This window comes from Aquarana catesbeiana, linkage group LG04, assembly GCF_042186555.1.
Source record: "Aquarana catesbeiana isolate 2022-GZ linkage group LG04, ASM4218655v1, whole genome shotgun sequence".
NCBI classification, from domain to species: Eukaryota; Metazoa; Chordata; class Amphibia; order Anura; family Ranidae; genus Aquarana; species Aquarana catesbeiana.
In genome coordinates this window covers 349,269,189-349,290,330 of record NC_133327.1, presented here as the reverse complement: position 1 = coordinate 349,290,330, position 21,142 = coordinate 349,269,189, and the positions used below count along the sequence as shown (strand labels likewise).

The 21,142-nt window shown below is 40.1% G+C and overlaps 1 long non-coding RNA gene across 2 annotated transcripts in view; it reads left to right on the top strand.

The window, feature by feature from the left end:
• Positions 1-2,757: 2,757 nt before the first annotated feature.
• The window catches only part of LOC141140129 (uncharacterized), a 28,450-nt gene continuing 10,065 nt past the window's right edge, over positions 2,758-21,142 (top strand). Inside the window, exons 1-4 of one of the 2 annotated variants that reach the window (XR_012243898.1) lie at positions 2,762-2,976; positions 3,071-3,228; positions 3,322-3,462; positions 3,673-3,893. This is a non-coding gene — a long non-coding RNA (uncharacterized lncRNA). Of the gene's footprint in view, positions 2,977-3,070; positions 3,229-3,321; positions 3,463-3,672; positions 3,894-21,142 lie in introns of those variants that run through there. The other variant, XR_012243899.1, reaches the window with a different exon arrangement.

The window sequence follows — 21,142 nt, the reverse complement described above, 5'->3', positions numbered from 1 at the left end:
GACACATCATCAGATGGCTGTATTGCAGGCTCAATATTAATGGCTGTATTGCAGGCTCAATATTAGTGATTACTTAACATGAAAACCCCCATGTGCCATAACCGGACTCAGTAACGTAAGAAATCATGGAAACCAAATGGAGAAATACTTCTGAATCTAATTTAACCTCTTCCCAAGTCATGGCGTTAAAATCGTTACAACGGAACAAAAACATCATAATTAAGCCTTCAGATAAAGGCGGAAATTTGGTGGTGATGGACAATGGCCAGTACGAATCTATGGTGCTGGCCATTGTCCAAAACCGTGAATGGTACCAGAGAGTATCATCAACTCACTTAACTCTAACGATGAACCGCTATCAATATTTAATTGGCTCAGCCTATCGTAGTGGTCTTATTAACAAGTCCACCTGGGAATTCGTAAATGTTACTTCTCCACAAATACCTACGTTATACGCACTCCCGAAGATTCACAAAAATCAGACCAAACCCCCTGGCCGTCCGATTGTCTCCGGCAATGGCAGTCTCACAGAGACAGCCAGCCAGTTAATTGATGACTTCCTTAGGCCCCACGTCGAGGGTTTGGTGTCCTATCGTCAGGATACCAATGACCTCCTACGCGCCCTCGATGGAGTCTCCATTCCCGAGGGTGTGTGGTTGGTAGCCTTCGACGTGGAGGCCTTATACAATTCCATTCCCCATCAACATGGAGTGGAGGTAGTCAAAGGTTTCATTTCTCAAAATCTAGAGGTATCTCCCCAGTACAATGGATTTATCTTGGACCTGCTGTTGTTTATCCTCTCCAATAACATCTTTCTATTTGGAGGCTCCCACTACCTCCAGATACAGGGAGTGGCTATGGGGACCAAATGTGCCCCCTCCTATGCCAACCTGTATCTGGGGGGGTGGGAGCGTGAACTTTTCTCCAGAGATGACATGCAACAATATATGGAACAAATCCCCCTATGGAGAAAATTTATCAACGATATCTTCTTCATATGGATGGGCACTAAGGACCTACTTTTGTCCTTTTTGGAGAGTTTAAAGATCAACAGTTTCAATCTCAAATTTACATTTGAATTTAGCCAGTCAAATCTAACTATTTTGGACACTCAAATTGTTAATTCGGATGGCAGTGTTGGAACAACCTTATATTGCAAACCATCTGCAGGGAACTCCCTGCTCCATGCCACAAGCTCCCACCCAGTTCCCCTCATCACTAGTGTGCCCTATGGGCAATATTTGCGAGTCAGGCTCAACTGCAGTGATGATTCCGACTTTGAAAAGGAAGCCAACTGTCTACGCTTGCGCTTTCTTAACCGGGGATATAGCAAAAAATGCCAGAAAAAGGCATACCTAAGAGCAAAAAATCAGAATAGTGCTTCTCTTATACACAACACAAGATCTAAGAAAGCTAACCCTGGAGTTAGACTCATCACTACTTTCTCTAGTCAACATAAACAAATACGAGAAATCCTTAAAAAATACTGGTACCTGCTGATGGGGGATGAGAAGGTGGCTAAACATTTAAACCCATACCCAGAGATTACTTTTGAACGATCCCGCTCCTTGAGGGATTCGTTGGTTCATAGTCACTATGAAAGCCATACCAAAAGTGTTAGAGAAGCTGACAAGGGCAGTAGACCGTGCCACCATTGTAACTACTGTAGATACATCCTGGCGGCACGAAATCTACTTTTACCCAATGGGCGTCTGTTCAAACCGAAATTTGCAGCAACATGTCAATCCATCGGCATAGTGTATATTATGCTATGTGAATGCAGAATGTTCTACATTGGGAAGACAAAGAGACCCTTTTTCTGTCGAATAAGGGATCATGTCTCCCTAATATAGAAATAGAAAATGGAGACCCCTATTAGCCGCCATGTCGGCTTACAGCATAATTTTGACAGCAACTGTCTACACTTTTTTGCTTTAGAACACATCCCTCCTGGAGACAGAGGAGGAAATTATGACAGGCTACTCCTTCAAAAGGAAGCACGCTGGATACATGAGTTGTCGGCCCTTAGATACCCAGGCATGAATGATGCATTTAGCTTTAAACCATTCCTCTAAGGACTAAGGCATTTTAGCTTCAGTCCTTTCTCCTTTTTCTTTTTTTTCTTTTTTCCTTTTTTCTTTCGGTCGCTGAATATATTTATTATTTTCAGTGTTCAGATAAGTTGGCATCTTTAGGATGCATTAATTGTATGTAATTATTGTATATAATTATATATGTTTTTGATATTGATATGTTCAATTTCCACTGATTTATTGCTACCCATCTTACAGGCTGACTATGTAACCACACATGCACATTTACGCTTTAATCCATCTAAATTGATCATCATTTGGGTGTTTTCAGTTTTGGGCTACCCTTGTCAATTCAGACCACACGGACACCCGGGGCACCCATACTTGGGAAGTGAACAACCAATCGCTCTCAAGGTGGGGGCCCTAGAGAATTGAGTCCGGTTATGGCACATGGGGGTTTTCATGTTAAGTAATCGCTAATATTGAGCCTGCAATACAGCCATTAATATTGAGCCTGCAATACAGCCATCTGATGATGTGTCTGCATAGAAAATATATGTGTATTAATATGTGTATTAAGGCATCTGTAGCTAGGCACGATGTCCCAATGTGGACAATGATCGGTTTGCCCTGTCTTTTTTCCCCTATCCAAGATGGCGCCATCGGCGCCTATATGCTCTACAGGCTCTCAGTGGTGTGAGCATGCGCACTAGACATTACGAATGCCGCTGACGTCGGAATAACGTTGCCGCGTTCTCCCATGGTGCTGTGACGCAGGCATTCTCAATTAGCATCCGCATCCCGGCGGTGAGATCAGACGCCGCCGGGATGGGGGATATATAAAGGTGGTCTAACACACCGCACACTGCTCTGTTACCGGCGCTTCTCTATAGGGGGGGCACGGAGTGTTCTCAAGCCCAGATGCCGAATTGATGTTTTACAAGTAAGTGCTATATCTGCAGCCCTGTCACTCTTGACGGTTAGCTGCACTCACAAAGCTGCTCTAATGGCTTTTTCTACTTTACTTTCTTATCTAGAAATTGTTGCTGGGAGGGGATCACTCCCTCTGCACAACCAACTATAGTCCTTACTAGTGGCCAGCTCACTATACTATCGATCTATTCTGGTCTCTATTGTCTGCATTTGCTGTGAGACTTTCTTGTTTCAAACCACTATCAAATTGGTTCTATTTAAGGTAATGAATTTTCACATAACTTATGAACCAAGCTGGATGCACTTTGCATTCATTTTTTTGGCTAATTGTCAATTTATTTTGCATTATTTAAAGGACTACTTTAAAACTTTATATTCCCCTGTGGTCACATCAAGACAAGGAAACCCCTTTACATATGAGAGCCCCCATGTTGAAAATCGGTAGCAGTTTATCAGCTAATTCAACGCATGTGCAATGTTGGTGTATTACAGCCTGGTAAGATTTATAAAGCAAAAATTCTTTATATGGTTCTCTATCCTATATATACATTTTTTTTTTTGTGTTATGAATACTTATTTTCTGTACAATCTTCATGTTATCATTTGAATTAAACACTATTAGATGTATATCATGTATTGCCAACCAATATGCCAAAAAACTCTTCATGATGATATATGTATTTTTCATTGTTATTTTATTGTTTAGAGTCCACTACAATCATTGCCATAAAACTCCTGAAGAAGCTCGTATTAGAGCGAAACATGTCGAGCGGCAGATTGTCATGGAATCAATTAAGTAGCTCTATCCTGTTGTACCTTTAATGTGATTTTTTTGGTGGATTTATATTTATGTATAACCCTGTTTTTTACGATGATGTCTCATCTATTTGAGGCCTAGGTGTTTTTAATTCATGACTTTTCAAATAAAAACCATAGATTTTTTATAAAATGATTGTACAGATCTATCGACTTTTGATCATATTGTTTATTTGAATAGCACCTTAAAAGTCCCTGGGGTACATGGTTTAAACCCCCCCCCCTTTTGGCAAATCAGCCTTCCCTTCTATTTACATTCAATTATGGGATGTGGTGCTTTCTGTTGTAAAATACGAGGACTAATGCGCAAAACCACAACCTCATACACAGTAAAATCTAAATGCTAAAATGCGATACTAGATAGAGAAGCTGCCAACATGAATGGGTGCACTCAACACCTAAATACACGAAATAAATAATGCAAGGTATGTGGCGCTAATCTACCCTCCTGTCCCACACTGTGGATAGTAAAGGGACTACTAGAAATGACCGTCAGTGTGTCTAAAGAATTTCTAATCCAGAAGATAATGATAGCACAATACAGGACAATGTGGAAATGACAATACGTAATAATATAAAGCCCCACCACACCACCTGATGTAAAGAATAATAAAGTGACTAGTGCACAATGGATAAACAGATGTACAAGAACCAACAAAATAACATGTGTCGCAAAATAATTTCCAAATGAAAGCAAGATGTAGATGAATAAAAAAGTGGCTGGTGCACAATGAAAAATCTAGTGCAAAGAATCATCAAATAGCATGTATAACAAAATATATCCAAATGAATGACATCAAAAAAGGCTGTCAGTACAGCCCACACCACTAACTAAAATCCAGTACTGAATATATAAATAATAAAAGTGTGGAGATCCTAAAAGAGTGCACATAACACCTCAAACCCAGCGATAAATAAAAATGCAAAGAAATGTCATAAGTGATAATATGCAACTGAAGATGAGGAAAATAACTTTCCGCAGCAATACATATAGAAAAATATAGTGACAAAAGTGCAAAAAATATTAATGAATATAAAATAATGAAAGTTCAAAAAGGTGACAATAGTGCAATAAAAGTCCACACCGATGCTATTGTCATACAAACAGTGACTTCTGGTGTTCACACAAAAGAAAAGTCAATGTATAAAGTGCATATAACAGTGCTTAGTGCTGTTCTTCTTAAATTCTTCTGGTGCACACACCAAATTGTTCCCCCCAGCCTCTCACCTCTAGTAGCGGCCCCCAAATGGGCCGAGTAAGGCAGATGGATAATGCTCAGGTGGAGGGGTTCCTGCAGTGGTAGTCCTTTCTTGGGGGATGTCCGTGGATCTGTCTATTCGTCTCACCTCTCGCCTCTCACAGCACTCCCACAGCGGTAGTTAAAATGAAAGGAGAAACTCCCATAGTGTAGCAGTTTAAAGATGAAATTTATTTAGCAATGTAGTGACTTACAGAAAAAATAAAAACATGCAGTAAAAACCGTCTAATAGCTTCCGGGTTCGGCCGTCCCCGTGAAGCGTCGGCACCTGGTTCCTCCTACCCTGACGCGTTGTGTCACATCACGTGACTTTCTCAAAGGGATGAGGAGTCCGGTGCCTGCTAGCCAGTTAAAATAGCCGCCGCTGTCATGGCAATGGCATATACAAACATTCAAGGCAGTTCTCTGTACAGGTAGAAGACACTAAGTACAGCGCAATATATTGATGCAAGTTGGTAATACATGATCAGTAAATCTAAATTATAATCAATGGTATAGCAAGACAAACTCAAATAAAATATTCTTATCCCATTGACGTGTAAATTTCTGCAATTAATCCACCACCAACGCCATCTAGTGGGGACTAATAAAAATTCACCCAGCAATGCAACATAGCTAGGGAAAAAAAGGGGACAAGCCAGAAGCACAAAAAATATGGAGACCGCAGAGGAAATGACTACTAAAATATTAAAATATCCCTGGTGATTAGTGTCGCTGGAACCTGGGAGGGGGACCAGGGATATTTTAATATTTTAATAGTTTACAACAACTTGCATCAATATATTGCGCTGTACTTAGTGTCTTCTACCTGTACGGAGAACTGCCTTGAATGTTTGTATATGCCGTTGCCATGACAGCGGCGGCTATTTTAACTGGCTAGCAGGCACCGGACTCCTCATCCCTTTGAGAAAGTCACGTGGTGTGACGCAACGCGTCAGAGTAGGAGGAGCCAGGTGCCGACGCTTCACGGGGACGGCCGAACCCGGAAGCTATTACACGGTTTTTACTGCTTGTTTTTATTTTCTCTGTAAGTCACTACATTGCTAAATAAATTTCATCTTTAAACTGCTACACTATGGGAGTTTCTCCTTTCGTTTTAACTACCGCTGTGGGAGTGCTGTGAGAGGCGAGAGGTGAGACGAATAGACAGATCCACGGACATCCCCCAAGAAAGGACTACCACTGCAGGAACCCCTCCACCTGAACATTATCCATCTGCCTTACTCGGCCCATTTGGGGGCCGCTACTAGAGGTGAGAGGCTGGGGGGAACAATTTGGTGTGTGCACCAGAAGAATTTAAGAAGAACAGCACTAAGCACTGTTATATGCACTTTATACATTGACTTTTCTTTTGTGTGAACACCAGAAGTCACTGTTTGTATGACAATAGCATCGGTGTGGACTTTTATTGCACTATTGTCACCTTTTTGAACTTTCATTATTTTATATTCATTAATATTTTTTGCACTTTTGTCACTATATTTTTCTATATGTATTGCTGCGGAAAGTTATTTTCCTCATCTTCAGTTGCATATTATCACTTATGACATTTCTTTGCATTTTTATTTATCGCTGGGTTTGAGGTGTTATGTGCACTTTTTTAGGATCTCCACACTTTTATTATTTATATATTCAGTACTGGATTTTAGTTAGTGGTGTGGGCTGTACTGACAGCCTTTTTTGATGTCATTCATTTGGATATATTTTGTTATACATGCTATTTGATGATTCTTTGCACTAGATTTTTCATTGTGCACCAGCCACTTTTTTATTCATCTACATCTTGCTTTCATTTGGAAATTATTTTGCGACACATGTTATTTTGTTGGTTCTTTTACATCTGTTTATCCATTGTGCACTAGTCACTTTATTATTCTTTACATCAGGTGGTGTGGTGGGGCTTTATATTATTACGTATTGTCATTTCCACATTGTCCTGTATTGTGCTATCATTATCTTCTGGATTAGAAATTCTTTAGACACACTGACGGTCATTTCTAGTAGTCCCTTTACTATCCACAGTGTGGGACAGGAGGGTAGATTAGCGCCACATACCTTGCAATATTTATTTGGTGCTTTCTGTTGACTATCTCTGCCCTCATTAGTTTATTGGTCAGACCTCTTACCGTGGGCGGAGTTTGTTCACAATAGTGCAATGAATTCTGCTTCCCAATTGTCCCCGTTTATGGTGAACTATGGTTTCCAAACTTCCATGTTGCCTGACTCATTTGTTCCGCAGAGTATTCCTGCATTAGAGGAACATCTCCGTGGTCTTCGTTCCACTTGAGCACAAGTCTAGGAGGCTTTGCAACATGCTAATGATAGGTACAGACTCAATGCTGACCGCAGACGCCTGCCTGCGCCTTCCTACCAGGTTGGAGACAGGGTCTGGCTGTCATCTCACAACCTCCAACTTCGTGTTCCCTCTCTGAAGTTCACACCTTGGTTTTTTGGGCCTTTCCGTATTCTTCACAGGATTAACCCAGTGGCTTATGCATTAGACCTTCCTTCTAATATGCGTATCTCAAATTTATTTCATATCTTCTTATTAAAACCTTTGGTCTGCAACCGCTTTACCACCTCTGTGCCTGGTCCTCACCCTGTACAGGTTGAGAACCATGAGGAGTTTGAAGTACAGTCCATTGTTGACTCCCGTAGGTTCCATGGGCAATTACAGTACCTGGTGCATTGGAAAGGAGGAACGCTCTTGGGTCTCATCCTTGGACGTACATGCCCCTGTCCTCCTCCGTGCTTTTCATAGACATTTTCCACTCAAGCCTGGTGGTCCTCTGAGGGGGAGGGGTCATTGAGGAGGGGGTACTGTCAGGGCTGGGCTCAGCCCTTCTTTCTCTGAGCTGACCACTCAGCTGTCGACTATTTGCCAGCTCCTATCTCTCCACAGTGACTCACCTGTTGATGATATCCTGCTTGTCAGTTCTGCCTACTTAAGCCATCCAGCCCAAATGATCTCTTCCTTCGTCTTGGTCATATCTCTAGAGATGCTCTCCTGTGTTCCTGTTAAAGACTGGCTTCGCTGACATTCCTTCTGGCTGCAGATCCTGCTTGCTTTTCTACTACACTCATCTCTGGCTCCCTGACATTTTGGCTTGTCTGACTATCAGAATAAAATGAAGAAATGGTTGCACTCTGAATTTCCAAAAAACTTGCTTGATGTAGCTTTATTGTCACAAGTGTATCAGACAAACACAGGACAAGCAGTTATATAAGTATAAGTTTTAACTGCTTGTCCTGTGTTTGTCTGATACACTTGTGACAATAAAGGTACATCAAGCAAGTTTTTTGGAAATTCAGAGTGCGAGCATTTTTTCATTTTATTCGTATTGGACGGTGGTTAGCCGGGGTCTGCACCTGTCATCCATTTGCACCTGAAGATTTGCCTGGAGCGGTGTGTGCTCTTCTTTTGGTTCTTGTCTGACTATCTGTTCCGGTTCCTGAACTCTGGCTATGTTTTGACTATTAATATGTGTGAGTCACCGGCGCAAAACCTCTATTCGCTCAATTACCTCTATACACCATAACAAAGTTGCTGCATTCAAGAAAACCATTCATTCAAATGGACTAAATGTGACAATTAATGTGTGTGAATGCGCTACTTATATATCTACACCACTCACAGTTTCATATTCCTTGTTCAAATATTATGTCATAAAAAATGTTTCAATAGCAATCCCATGTGTACAAATTTAAAGAAAAAATACAAAAAAACAAAAAGAATCAAAAACTTATATATAAACCAAACCATAAATCAAATTATCTGACATGTGCACATTACATCACAAAGTCCCAGAATTCAAAAAACTTCTATCAATTGTTGTGATAGTATTCTTAACGTGCTCCTGTGTATCTTCTATTTTCACATGTGACTTAGTGACACACCACCACCATGTAGATTGGACACTCACCAGATGCTTCTTAAATGGTGCGCCTTTGGTTCATTCATGGGATAACCACTCCACCTTAGTATCACTCCTCACCGGCTATGCTTTAATTTTCCTCATGTAAAGTATATGGACAAATGATCATTGCGCAATGCGTTTAAAACTTTTATTAAATAAAATCCAAAGAAAGTGTACACTCACATTTAAAAGTGCCCTCCAGCCGGCACTAAGCTATTCCAGCAGTTAAGGACGGGTGTTGAACGATCGCGTGGTCCGTCTGTGTGTAATTGTGTGACCTCCGCGCTCGGCATGCGCTCCGCCCCTCGTTCTCGTTAGTGTTTCCGCCCGCTACGGACGTTTCCGCTCACCTGGTCCAAAGAAATCTCCCAGCAGCCTCTACGCGTTTCGCATCACTGTATGCGTCATCAGGAAGCTGCCGTGTGATTGGTGCGTGTTCTATTTATACTCCGTATAACCGGAAGTATGTTTACCGCCATCTTAACTAAGGGATTCTTTGCCCAATTTCTATGTACTAACTTCCTTTCTCACATCGCCATTTTGACTAAGGGATTTAGCCCACTTTCCGTGTTCTAGGCACATATACCCCGTTTCCATTACTACAACTTTCCTTACTTACTTTATTGGTCCTAGATTAAATGTTTGAATATGTTTTTGTTCCGGGATGTGACCCATCTATATCTGCTGGAGAGGCTTTCACAATATTCTAAACTATTTATGTCATCCTTCCTGTTCCGCAACTTCTTCTAGCTTGCAGACAATATGGAACAGCAAAAACAACAAACAAACCCTATTCAGTACATCCATTTGTTCTAAATCATGTTTGTATTTTGCACCCCTATATATCAAGATCAATATTCATTGAAAAATTAGGGAATTTAGACAATATTTAAAATAATAAAATTAATATATGAGAAATGAAAATGTAAAAATAAAATAAAAACAAAAATAAAAAATAAAATAAAAAAATAATAAAAAATAAAATAAAAATAAAAAAATGAAAAAAATGATAATGAAAAAAATGAAAAAAAATGAAAAAGATGAAACAAATGAAAAAATGAAAAAATGAAAAAATAATAAAAAATAATAAAAAAAATAATAAAAAAATAATAAAAAATATAAATAAAAATAAAAAAATATAAATAAAAATGTATACAATAAAATAAAAAAATATAAAAAAATGAATAAAAATGAAATGAAAAAATGAAAATAAAATAAAAATAAAAATAAAATGAAAATAAATATAAAAATAAAAATAAACATAAAAATAAAATAAAAATAAAAATAAAAATAAAATAAAAATAAAAATTATAATAAAAATAAAAATAATATTAAAATTGAAATAAAAAATGAAAAATGAAAGAATGATGTTAATAATCTTCCAAAAAACAATTGACGTCGAGTTCCACATTCAACCCCAATGGCCTCATCGTGTCCATTTTGAATATCCAATGTGTTTCATTCCTTGACACCTCTCTTTTCATATTGGTGTTCCTCCAGTTTTTCTTTATTCTATATATTCCATAGAACTTCAGATGTTGGGGGTTTCTTCCATGTACATCCCTAAAATGCTTAGATACACTATGATGTTTGAATCCTTTTTTGATATTTCTAACGTGTTCACCTATTCTTACTGACAGGGCTCTGGTGGTTCTTTTATTTTTATTTTTATTTTATTTTTTCATTTTCATTTCTCATATATTAATTTTATTATTTTATATATTGTCTAAGTTCCCTAATTTTTCAATGAATATTGATCTTGATATATAGGGGTGCAAAATACAAACATGATTTAGAACAAATGGGTGTACTGAATAGGGTTTGTTTGTTGTTTTTGCTGTTCCATATTGTCTGCAAGCTAGAAGAAGTTGCGGAACAGGAAGGATGACATAAATAGTTTAGAATATTGTGAAAGCCTCTCCAGCAGATATAGATGGGTCACATCCCGGAACAAAAACATATTCAAACATTTAATCTAGGACCAATAAAGTAAGTAAGGAAAGTTGTAGTAATGGAAACGGGGTATATGTGCCTAGAACATGGAAAGTGGGCTAAATCCCTTAGTCAAAATGGCGATGTGAGAAAGGAAGTTAGTACATAGAAATTGGGCAAAGAATCCCTTAGTTAAGATGGCGGTAAACATACTTCCGGTTATACGGAGTATAAATAGAATACGCACCAATCACACGGCAGCTTCCTGATGACGCATACAGTGATGCGAAACGCGTAGAGGCTGCTGGGACATTTCTTTGGACCAGGTGAGCAGAAACGTCCGTAGCGGGCGGAAACACTAACGAGAACGAGGGGTGGAGCGCAAGCCGAGCGTGGAGGTCACACAATTACACACAGGCGGACCACGCGATCGTTCAACACCCGTCCTTAACTGCTGGAATAGCTTAGTGCCGGCTCGAGGGCACTTTTAAATGTGAGTGTACACTTTCTTTGGATTTTATTTAATAAAAGTTTTAAACGCATTGCGCAATGATCATTTGTCCATATACTTTACATGAGGAAAATTAAAGCATAGCCGGTGAGGAGTGATACTAAGGTGGAGTGGTTATCCCATGAATGAACCGAAGGCGCACCATTTAAGAAGCATTTGGTGAGTGGCCAATCTACATGGTGGTGGTGTGTCACTAAGTCACATGTGAAAATAGAAGATACACAGGAGCACGTTAAGAATACTATCACAACAATTGATAGAAGTTTTTTGAATTCTGGGACTTTGTGATGTAATGTGCACATGTCAGATAATTTGATTTATGGTTTGGTTTATATATAAGTTTTTGATTCTTTTTGTTTTTTTGTATTTTTTCTTTAAATTTGTACACATGGGATTGCTATTGAAACATTTTTTATGACATAATATTTGAACAAGGAATATGAAACTGTGAGTGGTGTAGATATATAAGTAGCGCATTCACACACATTAATTGTCACATTTAGTCCATTCGAATGAATGGTTTTCTTGAATGCAGAAACTTTGTTATGGTGTATAGAGGTAATTGAGCGAATAGAGGTTTTGCGCCGGTGACTCACACATATTAATTTATTTTATATTTTATATATAATTTTTTTCACGGGCAGCACAACATGGAGGTTTTCTCATTTCTGGCAAACCGCAAGCTAGACTTGGGTGAACTATTCCAGAGTTATGATAACACCACGGCACTTAATTTGGAACAAAGTTTTAAACACTTAAAAAATGCAATGGACAGACAAATCAGAATATGGTGGGATATTAACACATTAGATCAGTATAGAGAAGCCAAAATCACCCCGAGAAGGCTCAGATGGGATTTAGGCCCCAACGATGGGTTAATGGATGAAAATCTATCAAGAACTTGGTTTGATTTTTTTAATAGCTGTGAAAATAAACTATTAGACACCATAATTGAAAGAAGGAGAATCAAACTAAAAAAGATAGAATCCACCATTAGTAACATTAGAGATAACATGGTACCACATGTAGAGACGAATGAATATAAAACTAGAGCGGCTAAATTACAAGAATTTTTAATTAAATTGGACAACGAAGTAAAGAATAAAAAGGTTAAGAAATACCAAAGGGATAAAAAGAATTATTTGGAGGGGAAAGTGTACAGGTGGCAGGAAGAGGAAACAACAACCAATTCTGCAAACACATCCCTGGATGAAGAGATGGATATTAGGGATGTGGTTGCAGACACAAGAAATAGTAGAACACCAGGCACCCCAATCGCCAACCCAACAAGAAGATACACCAGGACGCCAGCACATACCTCAAGTAACAACCAGAAAAAAGTGAATATTCAGAAACCCGAGCAAGGGAATAACATTACAAATGCACCTCCTTATCAACCACCAATGGGACAGTACCCCAGACCCTGGAGAGGGGGGTATAGAGGTAGGGGTAGGGGCTATTACAATTACAACCAAAATTATGGTCCACACATGTGGCAGGGGGAATGGCGGGATTGGAGGGAACCCTACAAACCATCCATGACAGTATTCCAGACCAGCAGAGGGGGCTGGAGCAGGGGCCCCCAGGAAGCTGGAGGAAGTATAAACCAACAAGAAAAAGAGGCTGTAGAGGGGGAGGCAAAAAGAAAAAGGGAAAATTAGGGGAGGGAATTTTTAATTTAACGGATATAGTATACACCCAGGAAGAACTATTGGTACTAGATAGTGGAATCAAATATGCACCTAGCGCAACTTTCAACCAGTTTGAAGCATTTATTGACTTGCAGAAGTTCATTAGAAAATTAAATTTAAAGAAGTATTTTTTGGAAAAGGGAGAACCCCAACAACAATCTAATGATACAGGGTACAAACAAAGTCAGTTGAGGAACAGGTCCACATTCAACCCCAAATCTAACACTAACCAACATATAGAAGTGTTCAAAAGGATAGTAGAGAAGGAAATGAGAAGTATCTGTCACGGAACGCCCCACACTCCGCTTGAGTGCTTCCGTCAGTATACCGTTTCCTAAGTTCTGGAACACGAGTCCAATGGATCTGGCTATAGGAACCCCCAAGAACTAGACAACACCAGTCTTGGAGTACATCAGAACTGCCTTTATTTTGAGATCTCACAGACCTTTATACAGCAGGGATGACTCAAAGCTAACCTAATTAACATGACCTAATTTACTACAAAATGTACCCAGACCAGATGACAGTCTTGTGGGCACCGAGCTTCACACATTAATACAATTAACAATACAAACAACAATCTCCCCCCTCCTCAGCCTAGACCATTCGTCTATTAGCCAGGGCTGGTGGCTAATGTGATCAGCTCTCTCAATTAACATAAACACATGTTGATAACACCAGCATCTCCTCACAGGATGTGTCCCAGCAGAATGAATCAGTCTTATCAGCAGGGGGCTGCTGGAGGAATCCCCCCTTCCTCTTCAGGGACACAAATATACAGTAAGGAGTCCCCATACAATATATACATGACTGAGTCCGATTAATACAGTTCAGACTGGATTTCTCATTCACCTCAAATGCTAGGGCCCATAATCGGTGGGCAACAGGCTTGCACACAGTCCTCTCCAACAGCCTCCGCTCTGGCCATGCCCGTGACATTTCTCCCCTTTCGGCAGGAGACTAACACAGGAGGAGACCCCAGACGGGTTGACTCCGAAGTTAGTCCACAGCTCCAGTCCTCTACTGCCTGTACCCACACAGTCCCCCAAACAAATTATCCCAAACAGTGCATTACTCACCCAGCCATCCTCTGCCTCTCTCAGAGAACATATCTGCCGCTGGAGAGAAGACAGGGTGACTGGGCTCACTCTGTCATGCTGTTGGGGATCTGGGCCCACTGCCCAGCATCCCTGGGGTATACAGGTGGAGACGGAAGTTCCATCCACCTTCACAGGAAATCCATCCTCTGTTAGTTGAGGGCAGAGTCCAGCAGTCCTCGGCCCTGTTGCCAGCCCTTCTGCTGGAAACCCCACACCATCTGTTCCGGCTAACTGTTGGAGAGGGAGGCCGACTGCCCCGCCTCCCTGGAACTCTGTAGTTGTTGCCGGTGCTGGGCAGAGGTTGGTAGCACTCTGCCCTGTTGCCAGCACTTCTGCTGGGGACTCCGCATCCTCTGCTCCGGCTAACTGTTGGGGCAGGCAGCTGGCTTCCTCCACTCCCAAACTGTGTAGCTGCCATTGGGGAGGTGAGCCGGCTGCTTCCTTTTCCATTCCCTCATCTGGCTGCTGGGACGACATGTCGATGGTACTGTCTCCCAGGTACACGGATCTTTGCTGGGGAGGAAAGCCCACTCCCTCCACCCTGGCCAACTGTTGGGGAGGGACAACACACACCTCCTCTCCCTTCTCCCCCTGTATCTGCTGCTGGGAAGTGATTGCCATCTTCTCACCCTGAGCCTCCACAATTGCTGCAGGTGTGGGGCAGAGGTCTTGGACCCTGTGTCCGGTTGCCAGCACTTCTGCTGGGGGTTTGCTAGGTGGTTCCTCCTCTACAGAAATGTCTATTAAATCCCCAGTCTCTGGAAGTGGTAAAAGTGTGGGACAGAGGTCTTGGACCCTCTGTTCAGTTACCAGATCTTCAGCTGGAGAAGTTTGTTTTAACTCCATAGATGCTGCTGGCAGAAAATCACATGTCCCTGTCAGTGTTGTGGGAGAAAGGCCGACTACCTCTTCTCTCAGGAAGGCCGAAGCCACTGTTGGTGCTGGGCAGAACACAGTGAACTTTGGCCCTGATAGCAGCTCTTCTGCTGGAGGCTCATCAGGTTGTTCTTCCTCAGCAGAAAAGTCTATCAAATCCCATGTCTCTGCAACTGATGTCGGGGAATAGGGGTTCACCATCTCCTGTCCATGGAACCCAGAAGATGTTATCATTTCTGGACAGAGGTTAGCAGAGCTCTGCCCTGTTGTCAGCACTTCAGGTTTGGGGACGGCAATCTCCGGATTTTCCACTGCCGATTCTCTGGCATGCTGCTGAACTTGTTCTAGCAGTTTCCTGTATGCCCTTTCCAGATGCTGCTCCTTCCTTAGCAAATGGTCCAGATCAGGTTTGAGCTCTGAGACCCCTGCAAGACCGAGCATAGACTCTCTATAGTCTCTCATGTCCTCAAAGTCAGGTTCCCCTTCATCGCCAAACATAAAAAGATCTGTAAGGTTCTCCCACAGCAATCCAGGGCCGCCAAAGTCATATCCCTCCGGAGAGCATTCTGTTGTCTCCCCTAAATATCCCTCCTCTGCGTGCCATTGCAGAGCCCGATATCGATTGTCCAGCTCTATCTCCTGCTGGACCAACCTGTCCAACTCAGTCACCCATTGCTCCTGGGGCTGCTCTCCCAGGAATGCCATCCGCAATGCCCGTTGGTCACTGGCCCGTTGCTCTTGGGTTGGAAAGCACTTGCCCTGTTTTATACCAGCGAGACGGAGGGCTGCGATCCAGAGCTCCACCCGAATCAGCTGCCTGAGCTCCAGGTATTCATCCTCAGACACAGTCCTGGTGTACGTTGAAAGGATGATCCGCAGCAGCCCCGGGAATTCTGATGCCAGGTCCATATCTCCGCTGGGGTGACTGAAGTCTGCTATGCTGATCTTGGATCCAGTTGGAGGTTTGGATGTCCCAGACTTCAGACTTCAGGAAGCTTTCCCGCTGCTTGCCACCAATGTCACGGAACGCCCCACACTCCGCTTGATTGCTTCCGTCAGTATACCGCTTCCTAAGTTCTGGAACACGAGTCCAATGGATCTGGCTATAGGAACCCCCAAGAACTAGACAACACCAGTCTTGGAGTACATCAAAACTGCCTTTATTTTGAGATCTCACAGACCTTTATACAGCAGGGATGACTCAAAGCTAACCTAATTAACATGACCTAATTTACTACAAAATGTACCCAGACCAGATGACAGTCTTGTGGGCACCGAGCTTCACACATTAATACAATTAACAATACAAACAACAATCTCCCCCCTCCTCAGCCTAGACCATTCGTCTATTAGCCAGGGCTGGTGGCTAATGTGATCAGCTCTCTCAATTAACATAAACACATGTTGATAACACCAGCATCTCCTCACAGGATGTGTCCCAGCAGAATGAATCAGTCTTATCAGCAGGGGGCTGCTGGAGGAATCCCCCCTCCCTCTTCAGGGACACAAATATACAGTAAGGAGTCCCCATACAATATATACATGACTGAGTCCGATTAATACAGTTCAGACTGGATTTCTCATTCACCTCAAATGCTAGGGCCCATAATCGGTGGGCAACAGGCTTGCACACAGTCCTCTCCAACAGCCTCCGCTCTGGCCATGCCCGTGACAGTATCAAACCGGAAAAGTGCAATAAAGATAGAATATGGCAAGGTCTGAAAAAATTGGAAAAAAGGAAAAACATAGTAATCAGACCAGCAGACAAAGGGGGAGGGGTAGTGGTCCTAACCAAACAGGACTACTACGCAGAGTTGGAAAGATTAGTAAAAAACAGTAGTACATACCAACCCCTAAAAAAGAATCCTAATAGAGAACTTAAAAAGAAATTGAAAGAGTATTTAAACAAGGGCATAGCAGATAAAATTATTAATAAAAAAGAGGGTAGATATTTTTTGACAGAGGCACCGAGAATACCAGTAATATACCAGGTCCCAAAAATTCATAAACACAAAACCAAACCACCAGGGAGGCCCATAATCAGTGGCATTGAATCTGTTTATTCTAGATTAGGGGAATATTTGGATATATTCCTCCAGCCAATAGCAGGAGAGGGCAAGGCATTTCTTAAAGACAGCAAAGATGTAATCAACAATTTAAAAGATATACAGGTGGACGACTCTACACTACTGGTAACACTGGATGTGGAGTCGTTGTACACTAACATAAAACAAACAGACGCCCTGGCAGCTGTAGCATGGGGAATGAAGAATTTATCAGACTTAAAATTGAAACAAAGAAGGTTTATCCTGGAGGGACTAAGAATGGCTATGGGAAACAACTTTTTCTGGCATGACCATAATTACTACAGACAAATTAAAGGGGTGGGAATGGGCAACAAGTATGCACCGAGTGTGGCCAACATCTTCCTGAGTAAGTGGGAGGAGGAAGAAATCTTCGGGAGATGCTGGCCACACTTGCTGTTATACAAACGCTACATCGATGATATTTTGATAGTGTGGAAGGGAAGCCAAGAACAGTTGGAACAGTTTATCCAACATATTGGCTATAATCAGTATGATATTAAATTCACAGCTACAATAAATCAACAAAAAATAAATTTTTTGAATTTAGAAATATTCAAAAATCAGAATAAACTTGGGACTAGAACACATTTTAAAGAAACGGATCGGAATGGGTACATACCGATGGGGAGTTGTCATCATCCTCAGTGGAAAAAGGCCATTCCCAAGAGCCAGTTTATCAGGATATGACGGAACTGTGACTTGATAGAAGATTATTTTCAACAGACTGACATCCTGATAGAGAGATTTATGGACAAGGGCTATAAAAGAAATGCACTGGAGGAAACACGCCTGAAGGTAGCCAATATGGATAGGGAACTGATTCTAAAAAACAAAACTAAAAATCATAGCCAGAGTAACAAAATACCATTCATAACAGGATTCAATAAACAATATAAAGTATTAGAGAATATTATAAAAAAACATTGGCCTATAATCAGTAATGACCCACAACTAAGTAAGGTATTACCAAAAAAAACAACATTTGTATACAGACGAGCTAGAAGGATCCGTGATAAGATAGTAAAAAATGTGCCAGATCCCCCTAAAACTATGTCAACATTTTTTAGCCAGAAGGGTTTCTTCAGATGTGGGAAATGTAAGGCTTGTAGATCAACCAACAAAAAGGATAGAAAGATGACGAACTTTGTGTCAAATACCAATGCACAAACATACACAATAGAGAAATTGATAACATGCTGTAGCACACATGTCACCTACGTACTGGAGTGCAATTGTGGGCTACAGTACGTAGGCAGAACCACCAGAGCCCTGTCAGTAAGAATAGGTGAACACGTTAGAAATATCAAAAAAGGATTCAAACATCATAGTGTATCTAAGCATTTTAGGGATGTACATGGAAGAAACCCCAACATCTGAGGTTCTATGGAATATATAGAATAGAGAAAAACTGAAGGAACACCAATATGAAAAGAGAGGTGTCAAGGAATGAAACACATTGGATATTCAAAATGGACACGATGAGGCCATTGGGGTTGAATGTGGAACTCGACATCAATTGTTTTTTGGAAGATTATTAACATCATTCATTTTTCATTTTTTATTTCAATTTTAATTTTATTTTTATTTTTATTATAATTTTTATTTTTATTTTTATTTTTACTTTTATTTTTATTTTTATTTTATTTTTATTTTATTTTATTTTTAAGTTTATTTTTATATTTATTTTCATTTTATTTTTATTTTCATTTTTTCATTTCATTTTTATTCATTTTTTTATATTTTTTTATTTTATTGCATACATTTTTATTTATATTTTTTTATTTATATTTTTTATTATTTTTTTATTATATTTTTTTATTTTATTTTTTATTATTTTTTCATTTTTTCATTTTTTCATTTGTTTCATCTTTTTCATTTTTTTCATTTTTTCATTTTTTTCATTTTCATTTTTTTCATTTTTTTATTTTTATTTTATTTTTTATTATTTTTTTTATTTTATTTTTTATTTTTATTTTTATTTTATTTTTTCATTTTTATTTCTCATATATTAATTTTATTATTTTATATATTGTCTAAATTCCCTAATTTTTCAATGAATATTGATCTTGATATATAGGGGTGCAAAATACAAACATGATTTAGAACAAATGGGTGTACTGAATAGGGTTTGTTTGTTGTTTTTGCTGTTCCATATTGTCTGCAAGCTAGAAGAAGTTGCGGAACAGGAAGGATGACATAAATAGTTTAGAATATTGTGAAAGCCTCTCCAGCAGATATAGATGGGTCACATCCCGGAACAAAAACATATTCAAACATTTAATCTAGGACCAATAAAGTAAGTAAGGAAAGTTGTAGTAATGGAAACGGGGTATATGTGCCTAGAACACGGAAAGTGGGCTAAATCCCTTAGTCAAAATGGCGATGTGAGAAAGGAAGTTAGTACATAGAAATTGGGCAAAGAATCCCTTAGTTAAGATGGCGGTAAACATACTTCCGGTTATACTGAGTATAAATAGAACACGCACCAATCACACGGCAGCTTCCTGATGACGCATACAGTGATGCGAAACACGTAGAGGTTGTTGGGAGATTTCTTTGGACCAGGTGAGCGGAAACGTCCGTAGCGGGCGGAAACACTAATGAGAACGAGGGGTGGAGCGCAAGCCGAGCGCGGAGGTCACACAATTACACACAGGCGGACCACGCGATCGTTCAACACCCGTCCTTAACTGCTGGAATAGCTTAGTGCCGGCTCGAGGGCACTTTTAAATGTGAGTGTACACTTTCTTTGGATTTTATTTAATAAAAGTTTTAAACGCATTGCGCAATGATCATTTGTCCATATACTTTACATGAGGAAAATTAAAGCATAGCCGGTGAGGAGTGATACTAAGGTGGAGTGGTTATCCCATGAATGAACCAATGGCGCACCATTTAAGAAGCATCTGGTGAGTGGCCAATCTACATGGTGGTGGTGTGTCACTAAGTCACATGTGAAAATAGAAGATACACAGGAGCACGTTAAGAATACTATCACAACAATTGATAGAAGTTTTTTTGAATTCTGGGACTTTGTGATGTAATGTGCACATGTCAGATAATTTGATTTATGGTTTGGTTTATATATAAGTTTTTGATTCTTTTTGTTTTTTTGTATTTTTTCTTTAAATTGGCACACATGGGATTGCTATTGAAAAATTTTTTATGACATAATATTTGAACAAGGAATATGAAACTGTGAGTGGTGTAGATATATAAGTAGCGCATTCACACACATTAATTGTCACATGTTTTGACTATGTTAACTCTGTTTACCTTTTATTAATATTATTAAACAAGTGAGATTTAACTGTACTTCTGTCTCAGTCTGATTCATGGTTTCTGACAGGCAGAAGTTTAATCAATTTATTTTTTACCTTTCTTGCACCCCCTCCCCACCCCATTAACATGCTAATGAAAGTGTGAAATAAAACTTTTTTGTTTCAATTACATACCCTATTTTAGACCAAGTGATGTCACTCTGTGCTTCGCTGTGCAATGAAAGCAGATCATAGCTGGTGTGGGGGAATGGTAGGGTACTGCTGTATTTAGCTTCCTGAAAACCTCACAGCACCCTGCCTAGGTTATCCTATCAAGTCTTGGTTCATGCAACAGGCGGGCTCTTGGAATGAGTTATGCAAATATTAAAATGACTTAATAGGTGGTTGTCAGCCTGGAGGAATGTGATGCTGATATTGAAAGAACAGAAATCCAGTTAGTTAAGGAGAGGAGTCTGCACAAGGCTGAAGGTAAGGCTAGAGTTCAGCTTTAACATGTTGCAGTGTAGATTTTAGTGGTTGTAGATTTTAGTGGTTGGGTTAAAACACTCTTTAAAATTCAGTTTCTATTACCTGTTTTGATTTGGATATATTTATTTCTAGCTAGAAAACATAGTCTGAAATATCTAGCATTGCCTGATACACATACCTTTGCAGTTTCAACAAGTCACAATGTATGCAAAAGCAAAATGCAACCACAATTATTCTG